A 6,000-nucleotide genomic window follows, 5' to 3' on the forward strand; every position below is an offset into this window, starting at 1 on the left:
TCAGCAGGATGCAGGGAGGCTGCAGGTCTAGGGAGGGGAGCTGCCCCTGGCTGCGCCTTGTGCAGGGAAGCCCAGATGCCGCTGTTTCGGATAAATATTTTATCACTGCGCACAGAGCCGTCCCCAAGAAGGTGCCTGCTGCCTCTGAGCCGGCAGGACACTCCTTCCTGCCCGGACAGAAGGAAGTGGCTGGGTGGGGTGCAGGGTGGGGTCAGGAGCCCAGACCGCTAGCACGTTACTGTTCCGCTGAGGCTTCAGGTCAGCTCGGCTCAGCAAACGCCCCCTGAGCCTCACCCACACTCTGCCCTGCCGTGGGCTGTGAGCCGCAGGCTGGGTGCGGGGCTCAGCGCTGCCCAGTGGACAGCTCCTCCGTTCCTCTTCACCATGCCTAGAGCACTAGCCCCCTCTGCCCTTTGGCTCAGGCACACGTCCCATCCTGGTGGCCCAGTGCCACGCCACCTCCTCCAGGAAGCATTCCTGGCTTTCCTCCTTTTTACTTTGTGACCTTGGGCAGGCCCATCGCGCTATCTAAGACTGTTTCTAAAATGGAGCTAATGATCCCCACTCGTGGGGCACAGGATGAGATTCTGTAAATGAAAGGTCTCCCAGCACTTCGCCCACATGAAGACATTCTCTTTGGAGGGAGCGGGACATCAGGCGTCCAATCAATAAATAGTGAGCACGTCTCAGGGTGGGACCCAGGGACATAGACCGCCTGGCTCCTGTTCACAGGGGTCCGTGATTTTCCTAGGGACACGGGACCCAAATAACCCTAATACTAACAGTAAGCACAGGAGTAACAACACGACAGTAGTAACAGTCGCCATGTTTCCGGCCCTTGCTGCTGCCAGAAACTTGACATCACACCCCCTTGTTCACACCTCCCAGCAGCCCTGTGCCGCGGGGTTCTTACCCCCACTTCGTAACAGAGTGAAAACCATAGCTCCCTACCTCTCCACGGTTAGGCTTCCCAGCACGATCAAAGCCAAGCTCAGCATATGCTCCCAGCCTTCCCTTTCCACGCTAGTCTACTGGGCCAGGGACCATCACCACCACTTACTCAAGTCCGAAACTAACAGTCCTAGGGACTCAGAAGGTAGTGAGCTCCCTGTCACAGGAAATAACCAAGCAGGGGGCATCATGTTTATTATCATCAATATGTGGCCTTGATGGCTGGCTTTCCGCCCATCTTAATCAGACTAAACACTTACCAGTGGTGTGACCTTGGACAAGAGACGGACCTCTCTGTGCCTTGCCTTCCTCATCTGTACAACGGGATCATACCATGGCCTTGGGGTGTTACACGAGGTGCATCTCAAGGGCTGCTTATGTGCTGACTATTACTATTCTGTAGCTTTACCTTACCCCTCCCCCTCATGGGAACCAAACATGGTAGAAATTGAAATTTCCATTTCACAGATTTGAAAACTGAGGCACGGAGAATGACCTCTCAGACTCAAAGGGTATGTGGCCGAACCAGAACCAGAACCAGAATGCAGGTCTCCTGGTGCTGAATGGGGTCCTCCCTCCCAGCCTGGATCCTCCCTCCCCCTGATCTTTCCTTCTGGGTTCTCCTCTGGGCTCCGGGCACACTGCTGTTGCTGGAGAAACTGCTTGGGGCAACACATAGAAGGTTTTTAACCAGTTCAGCTGATGGCACAGACAGCAAAACCTTAAGAACCTTCTAGAAAACGAGCAAGACTTCTGCTGGGGTCAGAGGAGCCCACTGTGATGGGTCCTGATGTCGGGGTGTTTTGGTGACATTCTCTGACCTTCAGGCAGGTAGCACGGAGGGGTGGAAAGGGGGCGTGCACACCTGCCAGTCGGCCTAGGTCTGAACCCCAGCCCTGGTCCTTGCTGCCTGGGTCTCCAGGCAAACCACTTGGCCTCTCTGAATTGGCCACGATCACCCTCTGGGCTGGCTAGTCCCTGGAGAATCTGTACATGGGACCAGGCACATGGTAGGTGCTCAAGAAACAGCAGCCCCCTTCTTCCCCGGGGTCAGCCCACACTTTGGAATCAGAACAGAGGAGAGAGCGCTACTTCCTGCTGAAATGAGCTGCGATTTTCTTGATAATCTTTTCAGAAGGGGCCCGGCCCCTGCACCCCTACCCCCACTTGTCCCAGGGCGCAGTCAGTCAGTGGCCTCACTGTCCTCCCCGGAGGGTACAGGTGGGCACGAGAAGGAGCTGAAGGCTTCCCCGGGCCAGGCATTGAGTCCTCTTGCCACGCCGGAGGTGCACAAAGACGCTAATGCTGATACCAATGCTGACGGTAACTCTAGGCCTAACGCCAGCCTGAGCGAAAGGCCACACGTCAGAGCACTGTGACGGCGAGAGCCGGTGGCTGGACCGCCACTCTTCCTGTCTTACACAGGGACCGTCCCTCTCAGGGCCTTATGCGGAGCCACCAGATCCTCACCGCAACCCTACGCTCCGAGTGCTTGCAATTCTCACCACTTTCCAGATGAAGAAATCGAGGCGCACAGAAGTCGAGGGCCTTGCCAGTGTCAGACAGCTGGGGACAGGCGGGGCCGGGATTCAAACCCAAGCAGCCTGGCTCGGGAAACCAAGGTTTTGATCATCTCAACAGTTTCGTCCAAGCGACCCAATGCAGATGACACAACTGAAGCTCAGGGAGGTTAGGCAGCTTTCCCATGGCCACACAGCTATTGGATGGCGCTGTCAGGATTTACAACAGGCGGGCCTGACTCTGCAGTCCCCGGCCTCTGCGGCCCCTCTCTGGCCCTGGCTGGCTCCTCCTCCCCGCCGCCCGGAGCCGTGTCCTGGACTTAGGGATTCCTGAGTTACCAGAACTGGGGTCACACACAGATTTCAAAGCCCTCATCCTGCTGGTGCCCCCCCGCTGAGATCTGGTTCTGAGACATCTAAGCGGGATGTGGTTAAAAGGCAAAAAGAGGGTTACGGTGTCACCAGGAAGTCACCTTTTTGTTCCACTAAACCCATGTCTTCACAGCAGTCCAAGACTCTAATTTGCTTCTCCCGACTCAGACTCGGGGCGCAGCTGGGTCTTCTTCAACATGTATCCTGAGGACACCCCAGGCTTCTGGGTGAGCCTAAAGCAGGACATCCTAAACCCACTGTGTGACCCTGTGCAACAAGGACCCCACAGTCTGACCCTACAGCTCCCTGTTCAGATGGCATCTGTGACTTCTCCCTTCTTGCCTCAACCGGGACCCTCCTGCCATCTGCCAGACCTGGAGAAGGCCAGTGGGAACAAGCGAGGGAATGAATGAAAGAATGAATGCCTTTTCCTGTCCTTCGATGGGTGTCTTGGGAGCCTGCCCTCCTCACAGACATCCCAGGAGATGATTTTGTTCACCCAGGGAGCCGCCTGGGAGACCTGGGTGTCATCTCCCAGTGCCTGTCTTCAGAAAGGGCTGGCGCCAGCATCCCAGCCGATCCTACAGAACGCGGCCCGGCCGCCCAGGCGATGCCACTCGACCAGCCCCATCCATTTAATCCATCCATTAGAAACAAACAAACAAATTCATCAGCAAACAAATATTTCTGCACCGACTGCTTTCCCTGACGGTGAGAAATTACGTCCATGTGAACGCCTCCATCACCGGGTCGTTCGGGTAGCCGAAACACGGACGGTGCCCACCTCTCTCATGGCTCACCCCGGGTTCGCGGGGGTGGGGGGGGCTTGCCAAGTGTCAGGCAGTGCGCCGCCTTGGATCCCCTGACTACCTGTAAGGAGTGGGGGATACTAGGATTTCTAGTTTTCAGATGGAAAATATGGAGGCCCCAAGAAGCAGAGTCACTTGGTCGGACCACACGGACAGCCAGCGGTGGCCCTGCGAAGCTTACCGAGGTCTCCCTGACGCCAGAGCACCCTCCCGCCCCCACATTTTCAACAAATCCCAATTTGGTAGGAAATACCCTTGGGAGGCCATCACCTGCTGCCAGATGGGGACCTGGGCTCAGGGAGGGGGAGTGGTTTGCCCCGGGGACTCATGAGACCACGCCCCTGGGTTGGGCTGCTCTTGGGTCCACCCCACAGCCCACGGGCCAGAAGGAGTATGTGATCTCGTGTTCAGAGGTGTTCACATTTGCACGTGCATGCGGTGGGGGTGGGGGGTGAGCTCTAAGATGCAGATTCCCGGTCAGAATGAGAGCCCAGGCACTGGCATTTTATCAAGCACTGTCATTGAAGAGGACAATCTGGTGGTCCTGGACTCCCCCGCGCCGGAGCCCTTAGCTTACCCCTCCAGGAAGGGTTCTCAGGCTGCACCCGGTGCAGGAGGTCTGCGAGGCCACAGGGAGCCCCAACTCCCCCTCCAGATGCAGTCCAAGGAATGCTGTTTGGAATCCCGGGGAACTCCCGCCCAGCCAGGATGTCGCCAAAATCATCACTAATCACCTGGACCACGATGGGCACTCCAGGCAGCTGTGCACCGTGTCACTGGTGCCCCGAGGCAAGGATGGGGAAATGGAGGCCGCCCACAGGAAATGGCTGGGCTGGTCAGGGCCAAGACCACACCCAGGGACCCTCAGGCCAGGGACCCTCCCCCAGCCCAGCACATTTTCCCCTGCTGTGGTTCCACTGGAAACAATCTTAGAAAGCGTCAGGCCCTGCTCCTGTGAACTGGGTCCAGCGCATGGTCTGATCTTGCCAGATGCCCAGACCCAGAAGGGGGCAAGTCTGCCCTGCCCGCCACCTCTCAAAGGATGTGAGGGGAGCTCCCTAGTTCTGAGGCCACAGACCCCTCTGTGCTCCAGCCCTGGGGTCTCTGCCCTCAGATGTAACTGCTGCCCCAGACCATGCCCCCCCCCCCCCAGGGCTCTGCAGGGCCAGCTCCCCACAGGAAGGTGGCAGGAGGCCCAGGGCAGAGGCCAGAGGGGTGGGGCCCCGCGCTGAAATCGGACAGGGCTCCGAAAGGAGGTTCTCCCTCCCTTGACCATCTTTGTTTGCTCTGTTAAGGGGGAGCAGTGTAAAGGGAGGGGAGGAGGGGCCATGGGGAGGGGGCAGTGCTGGGGAAGGAAGGCCAGGAGACAAGGCAGGGGGACACCCGACTGGACAGACCGGCAGAGACCCACCCGCAGAGACAGAGCCGAGAAGGGGGCGGGGCGGGGCGGGGCCTTGCGGTGGGGGGGGAGGCGGTTGCTGGCTAGAAGGAGAGACCCCGCGAGAGGAGCTGGGAGGTCCCGGGGGACTCGTAGTGGGAGAGGCTGGAGCCCCTTGCCCCGGGGACGCCGGACCCCTACCCCATTCTATGTCCCCGCAACTCGGCGTGACGCGCGGCGCACACAGACACACACACACACATACACACACACACGGCGCTCCGGTGGCCCCGGCCCGGCCTCTTCGGGGGCGCGTGCGACCCCCAGGCCCCCCAGCCCCCTTCCCGCGCGGGGCCTCCGGGGCCCGTCGCCGCCGCTCACCTTGGTCCCCGCGCCACCGCCGCCGCCGCCGCCACCGCGCAGAGCCGGAGCCCGGGCCGGGGGAGGGGGCCGCCGAGGCCCCGCCCCGCCCCGCCCCCGGGCCCCAGCTGGGGCGCAGGACGCGGACGCGGCCCCGGCCGCCGCCGCCCGGGCTCCGCAGCCGATGCGAGCGAGACCCGCGGAAGGAGGCGACCTGCGGCCGCCGGGGAAGGGGCCCGCCCGAGCTGGGAGCTGGGGCCGGGGCGCCCTCCGCGGATCCCGCACCCCGGTGCACTGCGCAGGCTGTAGGCGGTGCCCGCCGGGGATGGGGCGTCCCCGGCCACCCAGTAACCCCCCACCCCCCACCCCGGGCGGCGGTCCTTTAACGCCCACTGAGCGCCCTCTCCTCGAGCCTCGGCCTGTGCGGGGCGCTGCGAGCCGGAAAGGAAAAATCAGACGTTCGGATTCTGTCCCTGCCCGGTTGGGCGGGGTGGGGGGGGCGCTCGGGATCTGGCGGCTGGCAGAGGGGGCAGGGATGGAGCCAACAGACGCTTCCAGCATCTGAATGGCCGGGCCTGGGGTTCTCCAAGTCTGGCCCCACCTGCCTCGT

General features: G+C 60.9%; 1 protein-coding gene across 1 annotated transcript in view; it reads right to left on the bottom strand.

Annotated features, from left to right (window-relative positions):
• The window catches only part of PRR5 (proline rich 5), a 48,581-nt gene extending 43,117 nt beyond the window's left edge, over positions 1-5,464 (bottom strand). Inside the window, exon 1 of the mRNA XM_032882800.1 lies at positions 5,412-5,464. The gene's annotated coding sequence lies outside the window, so the exon portion shown is untranslated. The remainder of the gene's footprint in view (positions 1-5,411) is intronic.
• Positions 5,465-6,000: the final 536 nt, after the last annotated feature.

The sequence above is a fragment of the Lontra canadensis genome, unplaced genomic scaffold, assembly GCF_010015895.1.
Source record: "Lontra canadensis isolate GAN:19392208 unplaced genomic scaffold, GSC_riverotter_1.0 scaffold84, whole genome shotgun sequence".
NCBI lineage: Eukaryota > Metazoa > Chordata > Mammalia > Carnivora > Mustelidae > Lontra > Lontra canadensis.